This window comes from Dermacentor andersoni, chromosome 11 (genome assembly GCF_023375885.2).
Source record: "Dermacentor andersoni chromosome 11, qqDerAnde1_hic_scaffold, whole genome shotgun sequence".
Lineage (NCBI taxonomy): Eukaryota > Metazoa > Arthropoda > Arachnida > Ixodida > Ixodidae > Dermacentor > Dermacentor andersoni.
In genome coordinates, this window is record NC_092824.1 from 49,739,596 (window position 1) to 49,755,969 (window position 16,374).

The window sequence follows — 16,374 nt, forward strand, 5'->3', positions numbered from 1 at the left end:
CGTATTGGCGAGGCGGCAAGGCAACGGCCTCTGCGCAGAAGAAACAGCCCCCCGGGTAGCTACCAGGCGTCTCACGACGCTGGCATAATAAGGAACGCTTGCCAGCGGCATCGCAGGCGTCACGCATCGACGATACGCTATAGATGAGGCCGAAGGAAAACCGTCGGCGTTTGCTGCAGTGCCAAAGAAAGGATTAGATGGATTTAGCTTGGCGGCTAATTACTTGTGTTTAGAAAAAGTTTATTTAAACAAGGGGCGATGCTAACACTGAGTCACAATCATGGCACAATTTCACCAGGACGATAACATATACAAGAAACGAAGTACTGTATACACGGCACGTTCTCAAAGTAGTGTCCGAGTCCTCACTCACTAACATATAACAACACAGACACACGGTAAAGCACAGTTAAACATAAGCTAATTGTCACATGTATAAAATGGTGTTCAATATATACAGTGTACACAATGGTTATGTACAATGATAGTATGACAGAGACACTTCTGAATAAATGTGGAATTGATTTAGGTCGTATTGCAGTTCGCGAGCTGCGCCACGTGATATGTTATGTCTTTGAGCAATTTCAATATTGATTTCCTCGTAATGCATTAAATCGAATCAATTTTGCGTTTGTCTTTTGTTAGATTCCTGTATGTTTCATGTATGCTCCTGTACTGCCTTGTAGAGGGGACCGTGGGCTCTAGTCAAGCTGTTCAGCAGCTTTTAACCATGGTCCCTCCATCGTTTTGATGGAAATAAAGCTTATTATTATTATTATTATTATTATTATTATTATTACTTTACGTAATTTTGAAGTGATGCTATGAGATGTGTATTCGTTCCGCTCAGACCAGTGTATGTGCCACGGTGTGGTACGCACACAACTGTTCAGGAGGAACGCTAATATGTGTGCGCGCAATGTTCATATGTTCATGCCAGCACCTGAGGTTGAACACGAACCTAGCCAGCGGGAACCCTGCCTCAGACCCGGCAGAACCGATGGAGCGGAGTTTGTGACGGTGCTTCCGTTTTGCTTTGTCGCTTTTGCAGCCAAAATCACTGCGCGTCTCTGGAGACCGTTTATCCCTCCACGCCTGGTCGCCGCGCATACACTTCTAAACCGTGACAGCACGACAGCGCGAACGTGTCTCAGTAGAGCGCCTACGTAGTTGCACTCGAAATATTGAAATGCTTATATTTGTTTTGGTTGCGACTGCCAGGCTTGACTATGAAATTTTCAAAAGTTTTACTGCCAGAAAAAAGGCATAACAAGGCCTGACAACGCTGAAATCTAAGTAACAGTTATCCCCAGTAGAGCCTGAGAGGATAATTCCCGTACATTTCATGGAAAAACTTTCCGCGAAAGATATTTCTTGCGATCGTGACTAACATATTGTCTTAAAAGGCATAACCTATTGATGCTTCTTGTCGACTACGTCTGAGCAAAATTCTCGCCTGCAAGAAATCCACAGAAAAATTAGAAGAATGTTTGGTAGGATCCCAGAGCGTTTCGTGTGGTCATGAAACGTACCAGCAATGGGTTTTTTTTTATCTAGCACTTCCGCTTATAAATATCCGTTCTCCAAATCTGTTCCTCTGCCTTTCGGAATTTTTGGCGTCCGACGCTGGATCTGCCATTCGCGTTGACGAACAACTACGACAGCTTCTGCCGACGTCACTGCGTGTTTTATGTCAGGGACGCCCACCTCTCGCGCATGGCGCCTGCACTGTCTAGGAGTACCTCGAAGACCCAAGTCGTCGTCGTTGTTGTGCCTACGGGGAATGGTCCCGAGACCGTCGTCGACGCGACGGCCTGAATAGTTGGCCTCTCTGAGCTCTACTACGTTCAGCACATGGGAGGCCTCAACATCCAAGTCGCAGTCAATAGCACGGCTTCCATGTCTCTGATCGTCGATGCTGGCTGCCTTGTCATCGGTGTCGAACGTTGTCCTGTCGTTCCCGTCGGCCCGCAGGTCTCCAACGTAACCTGTCTCTTCTTGCCATCCTTCGTTCCGAACTAAGTCCTCGTCCAGGCACTATCACCATACGGCAAGGTCCAGTCGGTCAACGCCGGTGTTACGAGCGGACGACGTGGCGTGCTCACGGACACCCGCTTTGTTCGAATGGAAATGAGCACCACAACCCCTGTCCCCAATTACCTGCGAGTCTCTGGTCATCGCGTGACGTCTGACTACCGCGGCTTGCAACGCGTGTCGTCGGTGCGGCTCCAGCTACCACTACCATGTAAAATGCACCTGTGGCCGTTGTGGTATCCATGGCCACGAAAGCGACGGATTTGACTGTCCTTGTCGGCGTTGCGGGGTGGTCACTCTACGGTCGTGTGCCCTGTGCTGTGTTCATACTCAGACATTGCTGCTGGAGCCTTCTGCTCCTTGCCGCCGGCGTCAGCTGCGGTCGCGACTGCGCGTGACGTCGTAACGAAAGAAATTGCCTTGACACCGCATCAACCAGCGTCGGCAAATGAAAAAAAAAATGGGGGACGCTTAGGCTTCGCTTTGAAGAGTGGAGCGCCGATATGATTCAAAGATCCCTGGCTGCTCATCACGCTTCCCGGCAACTGGAGCGTATGCAACCGTAATGTTTACCTGGAAACGCTTGCCGCGAACGCTATGCACGAAGGCGAGCTTTGTGGTGGAACCAAGGCCTCTTGTGTGGGCCGCGATGCGGCGGAAGCGAGCGCCAACAAATTATAAGGAGCCGGGCGCGCCGCTCCGTGGCCTCCAAGACGCCCATCGCGCCGGCGCGCGCAAAATGGCGGACGCTGCGGCCGGTCTGTGAAAGCCGCGGCCGGTCCGTGTGTGTAAAGGGGTTTCTTTGAATTTTCGCATAACCAAATTATGTTTTTTCGTATAGTCAAATTACAATCCGAGAGCTACCATGTCTGTAAGTTATGCACAGTAGTAGTTTACGGTTTTTCTACGTATTTTAGCTTGAGAAATTCAATTAGTTCAGTCAATTCCTTGCGGCACATTGAAGGCCTGAGCATAAGTGGTCAGAAAAAAATATTTTTGCCGAGAGGACATCTGACGCCGGACACTGCCGCGGGACGCCGGATTTTCCGCCACATGAGTTCCTTAACACTTTCGCGTTAAAAGAACAAACATGCAGCTCGAGCGATCGCAACACGCCATGTTCGCCAGCCTCTTCGACCGAAAAAGACGACCGCGCTAGTGATGCAGAGTTTGCGATTAATATGGGTACCTGGGCACAAAGGCATATTTATGAATGAAGCGGCAGACAGCTTGGCCAGCTTAGCACGCCGCATCAGCGGCCCTGTGTTTGCCCTTCTTCCAACGACGGGCTTTATCACGTCTTTCAGGTTTAGAAGATACATATTTTTCACATCAAAATCAAATTCTAACATCATCCTCACTACTACGCCACTTACAATTCCCTTGGAGCAGGAAATTTCGCAAAACCAGACAGACGGAAGTGACACCAAAGAGGTTGCGTTGTCGAGTCCCACCCCTAAATTTATACATGCACCGATCTGCTCTGGCGTTTTCCCCTTTGTGCCATTTTTGCAACTCATTAGAAACGACAACACTACTTACTGGAAGCCGGCGTTTCTCCTCCCTGAGAAAAAGGCCACTAGAAATTACAGTGCGAATGCTCGGCCTGCCATTGAACACTCCGGTGCTGCTGTCTTTCGGAGCGTCGGTGCTTGGGCACTCACACAGGAATGTATGCATCGCCATAGGAAAATTCATTATTGAATCAAACAGATTTCATTGTTAATCGTATTATTCATTTGATTCTCCCTTTATCGCTTCATTTATATTACATATAACTTTTCTTTATCAATGACTGTCTACTGAGTCGCTTTGACCTTTCCTCGCTTTAATTGATTTATCAAGGTTATAGATTTTTATATTTATTACCTTTAGACATATGTAAAACCTGCCCGACGCTTGGTCGATCCCCGTGAATGGGTATGCGCCAAATACAACAACAACATCATCATCATCATCATCATCATCATCATCATCATCATCATCATCATCACGTGGCCGATCGCAACACGCCAGGTTCGCTGGCCTCCCAAGCAGCGAAGGACACGCACGCTGTGGCCGACAGCGCCTCCACTTCGGCTGCTATACTATCAGTCCTCTTTATCACACGGAGGTTTTAAACATGGCTAAAACACGTGACCCTGCGGTTTATACGCTTGATACACCCGCAAAATCTGCTATTGCTTCACCCGCCTCGGTCCCGTCGCCTACCACGCCGCATCCGATTTGTGGCTCGCCGTTGCGTCTGAATGAGCCCCCGGCTAGAGCGAAGCTGTCGGCCGCGATGACACCGATCCCGCAGCCCAACAGCTACCGAAATCGTCGTCAGAAAACAGCTTCGGCCTCGGAGTTGACAGCAGCGTTGGACTCTCGCCAAGCCTGGATGGACTGGACGTAGAGCGGGCCCGCGCGCGTCAGCCTCCGGCTCGGACAGCGCCCCGGATCGCCACGCCGAGTTACAACGGCCAAAGGAACCTCAGCCTTCTTCGGAAGGGTCGAAGCGCGTGTAGCGCATGACCCCTGGACTTGTTCCCGGGGTGCCGACTTGAACGACACGACCAGGTCAGTTTGGTGACACATATATATCTAAATATGGCTGACACCGTGAACATTATTTCATTAAACGCGCAGGGGTACTGAAGTCCTATAAGACAAGCCGAAATTATCAGCGAAATGCCCGCGATAAAAATTTTGACATCCTGTGCTTGCAAGAAACAATTTTTTTTTTCATCATTGGACATGTTCTTTCTTTCAAACGCACCTTCAACCTTGACTGTTCTTTCTTCTTCGCGACATGACGCTCTAGTGGAGTCGGTATTACTATTTCCAATGCAGCTACCTTGCGAGATCATTATGTTTTTTATGATGGGACAGGGGGAATGCATTTGATTGTGTACTATCTTCGTTTATGTTACGGATTTTGTGCATCAATGGACCCGCCCAGGACACAAAGTCAAATTATTTTTTTCGTGACCTGGACGTGTGTCCTGGACGTCGTCACGTGGTGCTTGTTGGGGGCCTTAATTGTGTTTTAGACACGCGAGCAGATGTGCAAGGCCCGGGCTGGGGTCGCCCTGATTGGAAAGCACGGGAGTGTGCGTCGCCTCGCCCAGCACTTTTCGATGCTGGATACATATCGACTTTTTCATGGTTCTTCATTTGTCTGGACGTGGCAACGGGGTGCGTCGTCAAGCAGCTTAGACCGTGCCTTTGTGCCAAGCAATTTAGCTCACTATGTCTCCCAATCTGATGTAATAACTTTACCTTCATCTCCTGCTTTTATTTCGAATCACAGACCAGTTATCCTTGAAGTTTGCTTCCCTGCTTCCTCATCAGTAAAACCTTGGCGGCTTGACATCCGCGTTCTGCATGACGCGCGCTCGCGCTCTTGTTTGTCGAGTCTTGCTTGCTTCTCTTTCTAGATCTGACCCAGAGTCGTGGGACGCGCTCAAGGTGCAGTGGCGTCTGCATTGTTCAGTTGAAGGTCACGCACTCAGACGACGCACGTCAGAAGAACTGGCGGATACTGCCACGAAGCTCCGTATTGCCCTTCGGGCCAATCGACTGGCTCGACTGATGTGGTCATGGCAGCGTGGGCTACGGAGGCGTTTCCAGCGCCTCATCGCAGTGTTGTCTTTGTCAGCTGCTGCTTGGCGATGCAGACGTAATCGGTGTGCATACCCTGAAGTACTCCGCTGTGCAAGAAACTCGCTTTTTAGACAGCCGAATACATTAGGTTCTGCGGCCCCAAGAGCACTTTCTGTTATGTGGCCTCCCACGCGTGATTATTCCCTCTTTGTAACGCATTTTGAAAACATGGTGCGTATACGACTATGCAAATAGATTCTGGTTCTCGAGGATCGCGTAGAATGCTTAATGGGCTGCCTCAGGTTCCACCTGAGGTAACTGACCGTCTTTGTGCACGAACGTCGGCTGATGAGGTCAAGTCAGCATTATCTTCCATGAAGCGTGGCTCGGCCCCAGGGCCGGACGGGCTACCCGTTGAGGTTTATCTTTATCTAAACTTCTGGGAAGGTATTGGTGCCACTTTCGTATCTATTATCAGCCGCTGCTTTGAGAACTTTGGATTCCCGGCTAGTTTTCGCGACAGCCGTATTGTGCTGATACCTAAGCACGATCCATCATCATTTCGTCCAGAGGAATGGAGGCCAATCACGTTTCTCAATGTTGACTACAAAATCTTCGCAGTTGTTGTCACTCGACGCTTGGGAAGCCTGATGCCTTCATTAATAGGACACCATCAGACATGCCCAGTCTCGGGAAGAGAGATACGCAGTCTCTCGTTTGTTGCGCGTGACATAAAGACGTACATGCTGACCAGGTCAGCAGACGGTCTCTTGGTTTCACTAGATCAAGAAAAAGCATTCGGTCGCCTTGAACAAAGCCACACGTTTAATACACCGATCTCGTTCGGCTTTTCGTTAAATTTCGTTGAACTTTTTTAGAAATTCCTATTAAAATATCCGAAGTACATTGTTTCTTGATGGTCGTAAAGGTGCACCATTTCCCGTCACTTGTGGTTTTCATAACAAGGGTGCCCTCTATCCCCAGTACTCTTTGTGCTCAGCCTTGAACCATTTCGGCGCTAAGTAGTGAGAGACCCTTACGCGCGCGGTCTCCCACTACCTGGTAGCGGTGTTGTGAAGGTGATTGCCTTCGCCGATGACATCACATTGTATCTCAGGAATGAAGACAGCTTATCCCGTAGCCTTCGAATTTTCACTGAGTATGTAAATATTTCAGCTGCTGCGCTAAATTTTTCAAAATGTCGTTATTTGTTCATTGGTTCCCCACAGACACGCCTAAGTATGCTTTTCCGTCTTCAAAAGAGCGATTCTATTTGTATTTCAGGCCTTGATTACGCTTATAATGGCATATCAAACTCTGTGTGGCTCTCAATTCTTGAAGATGTGAGGCGAAATATTCAGGATGTTCAAGGGTATGATTTACGCTTATTAGAAAGAAGGTACTTAGCACAGTGTGCATTTTGCGGCCGTGTGTGGTACGTTTGTCACGTTGTACAGCTACCTTACGAGTTACTAGGTCCTTGCCGTCTCTTCGTTCCTTGTTCTGGTAGGGCAGTACAGAACTGGTTTGTCGCGCGGCGCTTAGGCAACCACGCCCTCGCGGTGGGTTCGCGTTCCCATCCGTGTCTGTGCGCTGCCGGCTACTTGCTGTGTGATTTCTGCTCCACCTGTTGCAGGGTGATCAGTGTCTCGCCCATGAACTCGCCTGTTATTCTTTGGCGCAGGGGACGTCAGCAGAAACGGTCGTAGTTGTCCGTCAACACGAATGGCAGGCGTCGGACGTCTGCGCTAAGAGTCCAGCGTCACACGCCGTTTCAGCCATGACTCATTCCGAACCCCGTATACCCGACCACGCAGGCCCTCCGTGTAGCGCTGAATTACTGAATTGAGTTTCCCAAAGTAAAATACGACTTACACACAACCTACTAAACATGATAGCGTCGGATTATGATTTGAATATACGAGAAAACGTAATTCTGTTAGGCGGAAACTGAAACACAAACCCGTTTACTAACGTTTCTACCATTCAGAGAGCGGAGGGCCCGGTTCCTTGCAACACCATCCAGATGGCGCTCGCCTCCGCACATCCGCGGTCTACGAAAGAGACCGCGTTTGTACCAGACAGCTCGCCTTCCTGCACAGCGTATCCCAGTAAACGTTACGGTTGCATTAAAGATGACACAAGCTGCAGTTGCCGGGAAGCGTGAGAAGCAGTCAGAACTCGGGGATGTTTGAATGCTATCGCGTAGCGCCCTCCGAATTTCGTGATCGGTGATTGGACATATAGCGCCGATGCAAAGGGCGTGTGTTGTTGCTGGGGCGTTCATTGGGCGCGTTCATCACCGAGCTGAAACTCTTGCTTAAAGGACGTCGATGAAGCAAGAAGATTTTTCTCCATGTAAATTTGTGCGGTAGTTGCTCTTAATTTAAACTCAATATTTAGGGAAAACTTCCAGACTACCCAGAGCCCGCACTGAGGCTTTTCAGGGTGGCGTATACGAACAGTGGACAGTAAGAGAAAGAATGAGCTGTAGCTGTGACATACATCGTTGCACAGTATATTTGGAACATAGTTTTGTACATATGACAATTTATGTGTAGCTGTGCCTTTCCGTGGGTCTTTGGGATTGTATGTTAGCGAGTGAGGACTCGGACGTGCCATGTATACAATGCTTCGTTTCTTTATATGTTATCGTCCTGGTGGAATTGTGCTGTGGTTGTGACTCAGTTTTTGTATCGTCTCTTGTCGAAATAAACTTTTTCTAAACTTGGCTACTTGACGTGCACTTAAATCGTGGGCCACAAGTGTTACACGCACCTACGTTTTACTCCGCGGCCGTGGCATTTTATCGCCGCGTACAGCAGGTACGTCCTCATGTAGGCGTTCTCGAAAACCGTGTTCTGGATACAATGTCAGCCTCACTGCTTCCTCTAGTTCCCTCAGCGCGCCGCGCACACTCCAATAATCTGTCATGGGGTGCGACAACGGCGTCATTTCTGCCTGGCCACCTATGCGACTTCATACGGCGTCTAGGGTGGCAAGTGCTCCCAACGCATGGCAGACTACAGCGGTGGGGCATAGTTTCATCTTCGCTGTGTCCCAATTGCCCCCTTCAAGAATCCAACAAGCACGTACTGCTCGAATGCGTCGTTGCTAAGGTATTTTGGAGGGCCATGCATGCTGGTTTCCGTGGCCTTGGAGTTAACCGCTTTATTACATCTGGTCGCTGCTCACGTGGTCGCTTCACGCGATATTTAATTGCTGCGGGGGGCCTTTTGTCTGTGACGAAACCGGTGCGAGGCAGTTGCCGCGGGACATCGTCACCGCGCTCTGTTCCCGCTTCTGGAGAGGCTCTACTTTGAGCTACCGTCGTTTCTGTCAGAGGAGTTGTTCTTCCTTGGGGAAGAATAGTTCCTTCTACAGTGATCATGCCGTTTCCCGTCGGTTGCTGATGGACGCATACATATTCATTTTCGACCAACCTGATTCTTGTAGCCAGGATATCAAAAGTATTCACTGAATATACATGTATGTAGGTGCCCGTGATTTCTGTGTGCTCTCGTATGCATGATCATTTTTGTATATACACCTCTCATGTATCGCTACAAAGTGTCTCAGTCACACCATCATTGTACATAACCATTATGTACGCTGTATATACTGAACATCATTTTATATATGCGACAATTAGTTTATGTGTGACTGTGCGCTTCCGTGGGTGAGTGAAGACTCGGACACTACTTTGAAAACGTGCCGTGTATACAATGCTTCCTACTCTGTGTATGTTATCGTCCTGGCGAAATTGCGCCGTGATTGTGACTCAGTGTTCGTATCGTCTCTTGTCGAAATAAACTTTTTCCAAAAACACAAGCATGAAATGGCTATCGGCAAAGCAGACTGGTTGGAGATGATACTATAGCCACAATCCTACAATGGGTGTATGCATACTCGCAACGGCACACACCCCACCACCCCCCACCGCACCACGCCACACTGTGCACTGGACCACATCGACGCAATAGTTTCCTGTAACAGACAGAACCTCATTGCAAGTATCGTTTCGGTCATACTGCCATTCGCGGCCGCGCCGCGGAACTCCCGGACCGCTGGCGTTGAAAAGTACACTCAGCGCAAAAAGAAGACAATCAAGTGTATAGTGCCCTGTATCTGCCTTTTGAGCGTTGCTATTGGAAATGACAAATAAAACTCGACGTACTAGAAGTTAAATGTTGAGTGTTATTGTGAACAAACATTAGGAAGAACTCGGAAGCAACATTTTTTTTTTTGTAACTTGTTTGGGAAGTAATTAGCCTATGTAATGCAACCTTGACTGGTTGCCCGGATGATCTCGTTTTGTTCTCGCAGCTTATCCGGATGTTCCCGTTTGAGTGCCCGGATAACGGCTCTGGCTTTTGGCTTATGGTCACCTGAAGGTCGAAGACAACGGGTGCTAAAAGCATGTCACGCTTATTATGTCAATAACCTTACTAATCAGGTCGAGCCTCCTCGTGCCTGGAGACCACAGCGTCAGTAATTGTTTTGACACTTTCTACTGAAAGGTGAAGAACTGACAGTGATAGAAAGATCTAGCTTTGCGCAGGAACTGTCGGTATCGGTTATATGTCATCCTGGGTTCTAGTTACACGTACAAAACGACTAATAGTCTGTCGATAACACATCCGGGCTGCTCTTCCATGTGGATCAGAATGGAAGCCAACCATACGGCAGCGAGCAGAGATTAACCCTTTCCAAGCAATGAAGAAAAACGTAATCTATTGTTTCTGTTTGCTTACAAATCGAGCAGTAATACTCCATAGCACACGAAAATCCCGTTTTTCTCAGAAAGTTGCGACCAAAAGCATGCTTGTGTGTCATTCAAAAACTTAAGTCTTCGCACTTAGTGGCACGTGCAGCTTTTTGACGCGTTTTAGTACGTTCAGGTCCTGCTCTCAACTGTGTGCGGCGGCTGTGTACAGTGGGGTAGAAAATGACGTAACGTACTCTAGACACTACTTCCTCAAAGAAACCTTGAACTACTCAAAACGCGTACCTTGGGGCGAAACAACAAATTCCGGCAACAGTCGTGACACGTGACACACTGTAAGAAAGGGTCACTACTTTCGCGAAAGAAAACGAACTTGCTTACTAACTTTCTGACAAACAAAATTATGCAGTCACAACCGCCCGACCTTTACTCGCTGGAGCAAGTTCGTGCGACCGCAGCTCTCCCAGCCTGACCCTCAGACAAAAACTGAAAAATAAAGAAGCTGTGCCATTTCTGCGCCCTTACCCTATACTACAGAGAACAGTTTGCGTGACATACCATAGGCATATTCGCAAGGGTCACTATGCATATTTTTTTTCGTATGCAACGCTCGAACGCGTACTTCTCTCGTGCCAAAGCCACGTAGCTCTTTGCGGCGTTTGGTACATGCGTCACGTGTCACTGTCTCCCATTCTTCTCTCGTGCCAGCTAACGCTTGGAGACGCTGTGTTAAAGACTACACTGCGTTCGGCATGGGCGCGCATTTTCCAGTTCTTTTCTCGTATCAGCTAACGCTATGTAGAAGCTGTGTTATATTGTACCCTGCCTACCCAGGTTTTAACGCTTCTCTGCGGGCGTACAAATTCCAACGTCGTTTCAACATATACCGCGTGGCACAGCGCAATTTTACAATACTCAGTCGTACATTGCGTCACATCTGGCGTGCGTTTTTACCACGGTGTTGCAAACAGCTCATGCTATAGGCGTGAACTTGTTGCGGGAATATGGCATTGTGGTTAACATTCGTGAAGGCGTGGTCAATTCGTTCCACTAGCTGGTAAGGACGCGACGAACCACGATGCTGAACCATGACGCAGATCTTTACGTGTCGCCGACGACGATGTCCTTACACCGCCCCGATCATGCAATCTTGTTCCGGTTATTTGCCATGCACAGTACAACGAAGACGGAGTAGCCGAACAAAAAGAACTAATGTTCGGCAGTGTGTTACACTCCTGTAACACGTCAAGGTGCAAGCCTACTGCATACGTGGTACTGCTACTGCACACTTCTCGCAAGACATAACGAGCCGCAGTGTGAAGTAAACGTGTGACGCTGTAAGTCGACCTCAAGGACACATGCGAGTACCTAATGCACTACCTAAAGGTCATTTCTTTCTCTCTTTCTTTCCGTCTTTCATTCGTTCGTTCTTTCCTTCCTTTTTTTTTCTTTCGTTTCTCCATTCATATTCAGCCACTGCATCTTTGTCTTTATTGGACGCTTGCACGTGCTTGCCTGACTTTTGAATGTGTTTTCGACCACCTTAACGTTACGTACTACTTTGTTTTCTTTTTTCTTGTTTTGCTGAAGATTCTGCTCCGAAGAAAGATATGTGGTTCAGCCCAGTGGGTAAGACACTCGGCTTCCGAGCGTAGGATCGTAGGTTAGAAACTCACTACCGCCAACGCTATTTCTTAGGAATTCATTGTTTTTTTTTTATCTTCTTCCTACTCCCAATTATAGGCCTTCGAGCCATCCTTTAATAAATACATCTTGTCATCATCATACATTAATTTCTTTATAGTTATTACCAAAGCGCAGTTAGAACGCAGGCCAGAGCTTGCGCGGACGAAGAACGCATGGGTAACGCAGGCTTCTGAGAGGGAGGGCCACTTGGCGTCGAGGCGATGATCACGCGACACCTGGCGCGTTATCGCTTTCAGCAGGTGTCCCTTTGGCCCACTCTGCTCCGTCGATGCGCGCTTGTGACGTGGCATGGTATTCAGCGCGAATTTAAGTGCTGTCTTTACCTTCTCCAGACGACAGACACCGGCTTTTTCGCTCAATGTATCATTTGATGTTTTCGCATAAACAAAAACACTTATGTGCGCGCAATTACGAAGGAAAACTTCGTCTGAGATGTCGTTTTGTTGGATCGGTCAGTGTGCAGCCGGCAGTGCCTGCTTTCAAAAGTACTGCGTGCCCCCCCCCCCCCCCCCCCCTCTACTCCGTTAGATACGCCTATGCGTCTTTTTCAGGCGTAACATTTTAATTTTCATTGTCACCTCGATGAGCTCGCGTTCCCATTTTAATCAGTTGGACACGTTTTCCTTTTTTTCTTTTAATTTTCTCGAGCAAGACCTACGTTTGAAGGGCTACGATAGCAGACAAACGCTGCACGCCAAAGTGGCTAAGAAGGCTAGTTGCATGTATACAAAAAAAAAAAAAAAAAAAGATAGCACCAGTTCTGCGTATACATGCCTCCGCACATGAAATGTGAGCAGAGCGGACGGGTAAGGCGACGCTCAGCTAAAGCTGTCGATTATCGCTTTTCGATACAGGGGGTATATGGACACTTCTCCCGTAGAGAGAACGCAGCATATGAACAGCGGCTAAGGTGCCTGGCTGGAACACAAAAGCTTTCTCGACATTTTTCTTATGGTGCGTCGCTCGTAAGCACCACCATCCCGACCTGGAAGGCGCCCCGACCTCGGCGCGTGATCAGCGCGATATACCCTGTGTCCCAGCTTAGCCAAGCTGTTCAAAGAAAAAAAAAATTTTTTTTAAAAATACACGATGCTAAATACGATTATCAGACTACGGTGTTCGGTCGTCCCAAGTCTGACAATCGAACAGCGTGGGTCTTAAAATCGTACCTTGCACAGCGTTTCTCAACTTTGTTATTTTTCTTTGAACAGCTTGGCTAACAGTTAGCTGGTACACCGTATATATACAGTATACCTCGATGTGAATGCAGAGCTGCTAACGAACTTCGGAGCATCAGTGAGTTCAATTTGGAATAAGTTCCAATCCGCCCCATTCCGTGGCGCTGCGTGTGGCGCTGCGCTAACGAACGCGTGGCCGCGGGTTCGATACCTAGAAGCGCTAGTACGCGAACTGTGCATTTACTGCCCGTTAACGAAACCCAGGTGGTCAAAACTAATTAATTCATGAGACCCCTACATACAGCGTGAAGATTGTGGCTTTGGCACGTGAAACCCCACGATACATTTTAGTGTAAGAATGACACGCGGTTTGAACGGCGGAGAAGACAAGAAACGGACTTCGATGCGTGTACACCACCATTCCCTCTCCGCGAATTCGCGCTGTGGGCTATATACTCCCGCTTCGCACTACTTCCCCTTTTTCGGCATACGGCGCCGCATTCGGTGCAACGTTATCAATACGTGAAACAATCTTTCACTTCTTCCTTAGTGGAAAGACAAAGGAGCGGCTACACGAGAGCCCTCACGCATGAGCGCGCGCGAGGAAGTGGGCGTGCAAGAAACGCGGCCTGCAGAATCTGACGTCGTCCCGTTTTTCTAAATGACGTGACACCACGCCGCGGAGGAACACAAAAAAAACTTCCTCCCACGGTCCGTACAGCGTGTCGTATCGAACTCATTTAAGCAAAGCACAGGTTATCAACGTTCTTTTCGCTGTATCGCCGCCTGAACAAAGTGACTTGCAAAGGCGTGCGCTGCTGAGAAAAGTGCGCAGATCTGCCAACGGCATGGATAGGAGAATTCCACTCAGCACCTCGGAACACCGGGTAGGACATCACCACGCATTAACCACCCGTCTATTGTCTAGCCACATGTGCCGGACCAGACGTCGTTAAGCATTCCTTTCTTTCAGAAAATATACGTATGGTTATATGGACAAAATCCTAGACGATCCTTCTGTCGGTCCTTCTCTGTATATGTGTTTGTTTGCACTCGCGTTCTCGGAACACCCGTGTACCGATGTTTGCCCGCTACCGACCTCGCCTCGACGTCGTCTTCGACCCTGCCTTGGCGCCAAGTTTAGGGGCGAACAAACTTCATCTTTCCGCAGCTGGTTACCGAGGCATCTGGCTCGATCGATCCAACAGCGGCGGCTTATGCAAAATAAACACCCCCTTCTCAGCCGATGGCATCGTTCAAAGCTATATGGGGGGACTTGAAGTGTAACGGGCAGCGCGAGGTCGTTCTTTGTGTAACTCCTTCGGCTAAACCGCCCAGTTTCAGGGCTCGCTGAAACGCTCTCAAGGCTTTGACCATGGCGTCGGTGCATCGTAGAAGTGCCCTGCATTTTGCGCGCTTAAGATCCTAAAAGCACCGGAGACACACGACGAAGCCACCAATAATGCGAGAAATCGAAGATAAACGGTGTCGCGAAATCTGCAAAAAAAAAAAAAAGAAGAAAAAGAAAAGACGAGATCAACAGCGGATATACAATCCAGGAGAATACTGAACAGATAACGCAAGTAGTCAGAAGTGAACCGTGGGCCTAGTTAAAAGCCCCGGACAAAAAAAAATAATAATGTTGAAGCAGCGGCGAAGGTTGTTTGCTGCTAAATATATTGAAGTGCCAAAGCGAAGCGGTGCCGATCGAGTAATATATGGTATAAGTGGTGCGTTGGGAGATACAGACCTCATAAAGCGTAAAATCTAAAAATAAGGCCTCTGCACACAGAATGTGGCTACCAGTAAGGCCAATCGTCATCCTATATATGTAGCGGAAGCTCGAGACACTTCTTCGTACGACACGATTTGAATAAAATGAAAAACAAAAAGAGCTCTGCTGTATGAAAGAGAGCGCGCAAGTGAGATAAGAAGGTGGGAGGGTTACGGCGCCGGGAATACTAAGATTCGCGACGGCGACCTTGTTGTCGGCCACTACAACAACGCAAACTGTCCGAGATCAAGTACTGCGAAATCGGAAAGGAAGAGTAATAATGAATCACATGTGCTGTTTGTATAAAAATGAAATGAAATGAACTTAATTGTACGGCGTCGCAAAAATAAAACTGTTTTCAACGAGGTCATCACGTAGAAAGTAAGTTTCTGTCGGCTATAGTCGTTGATGCGAGTACGCGGATCGCTCTGCATGAATCCCACCCTGAATGCTGCGGTGCACGGAACAAATTTAGAGGTGCTTCAAGGGGTCCACTAATGTGGAAAGTGTAAACACCGCCCCAGTTTTCGCCTTTTGCGCCTACGCAGGAGCATTTATGTGCTCGCTCCATCTGGCCAATCAGCCTCCCCAGTACCTCCCTAAAGCTTGCATGCACTTCGTCGTACTCTATCACCGCGACCCTTTCCCCGCATTTCACAACGGCAGCAGCGCCTTCGAACCCATGCTAGCGCCGACGACATGGAGGCCAGGGGAGGTACTCTGTAAGTGTCCACCTAGTGGGCATGTCCATTTCATTACGCTGCTGAAGTTCTGATTGGCTGCGCTTGGGCGCACGTCAGAAGGAGACAGGCGCCGCCAGCCAATCAGCGTTTCAGCAGCAGACGAAATGGGCATGCCCATTAGGTAGACGCGCACAGATTACCCCCTGCAGGTCGATGATGCAACAGTTTCGGAAACAGCGGGTTATGGGTTCGATGCCCAACTCGAAAAAAAAAAATGTCATATTTTCCTTGTTTTGTTTAGTCTTAACTGACAACTGGAGTAACGAACTGGGTTTAGGTTTATAGTTTTCGAGGTCGGTGGGGTTTTTGTTAAATGGGCTGGACCAGGACGATTCAGCGAATGCATGGCTAACTGCAGAACCCAGTTCACGCTAACTGTTAAGCTATCCGTGGTTAATGAAGAAAAACATCGCGATTGCCACGAACTACGGGGCGCACTGGGCGCAACAGGTGTTAGAGTCACGGGCGGGGAGTCGGGTCGAAGTTCGCATTGAGAAACCAGAAAGCGCAAATGGAAAGCACGATAGAGCACGGCGGCACGTTCTTTTAGTTCTAACGTTATCGCATGTCGTCCACAGTGGGGGGGCTTTCTAGTTTCTCTTGGGAACGTTCATTCCTCAGACG

At 48.5% G+C, this 16,374-nt stretch overlaps 1 protein-coding gene across 2 annotated transcripts in view; it reads left to right on the top strand.

Moving 5' to 3' along the window:
• LOC126517972 (pancreatic triacylglycerol lipase-like) overlaps positions 1 to 16,374 on the top strand; it is a 116,117-nt gene that overhangs the window by 60,435 nt on the left and 39,308 nt on the right. The window lies entirely within an intron of this gene.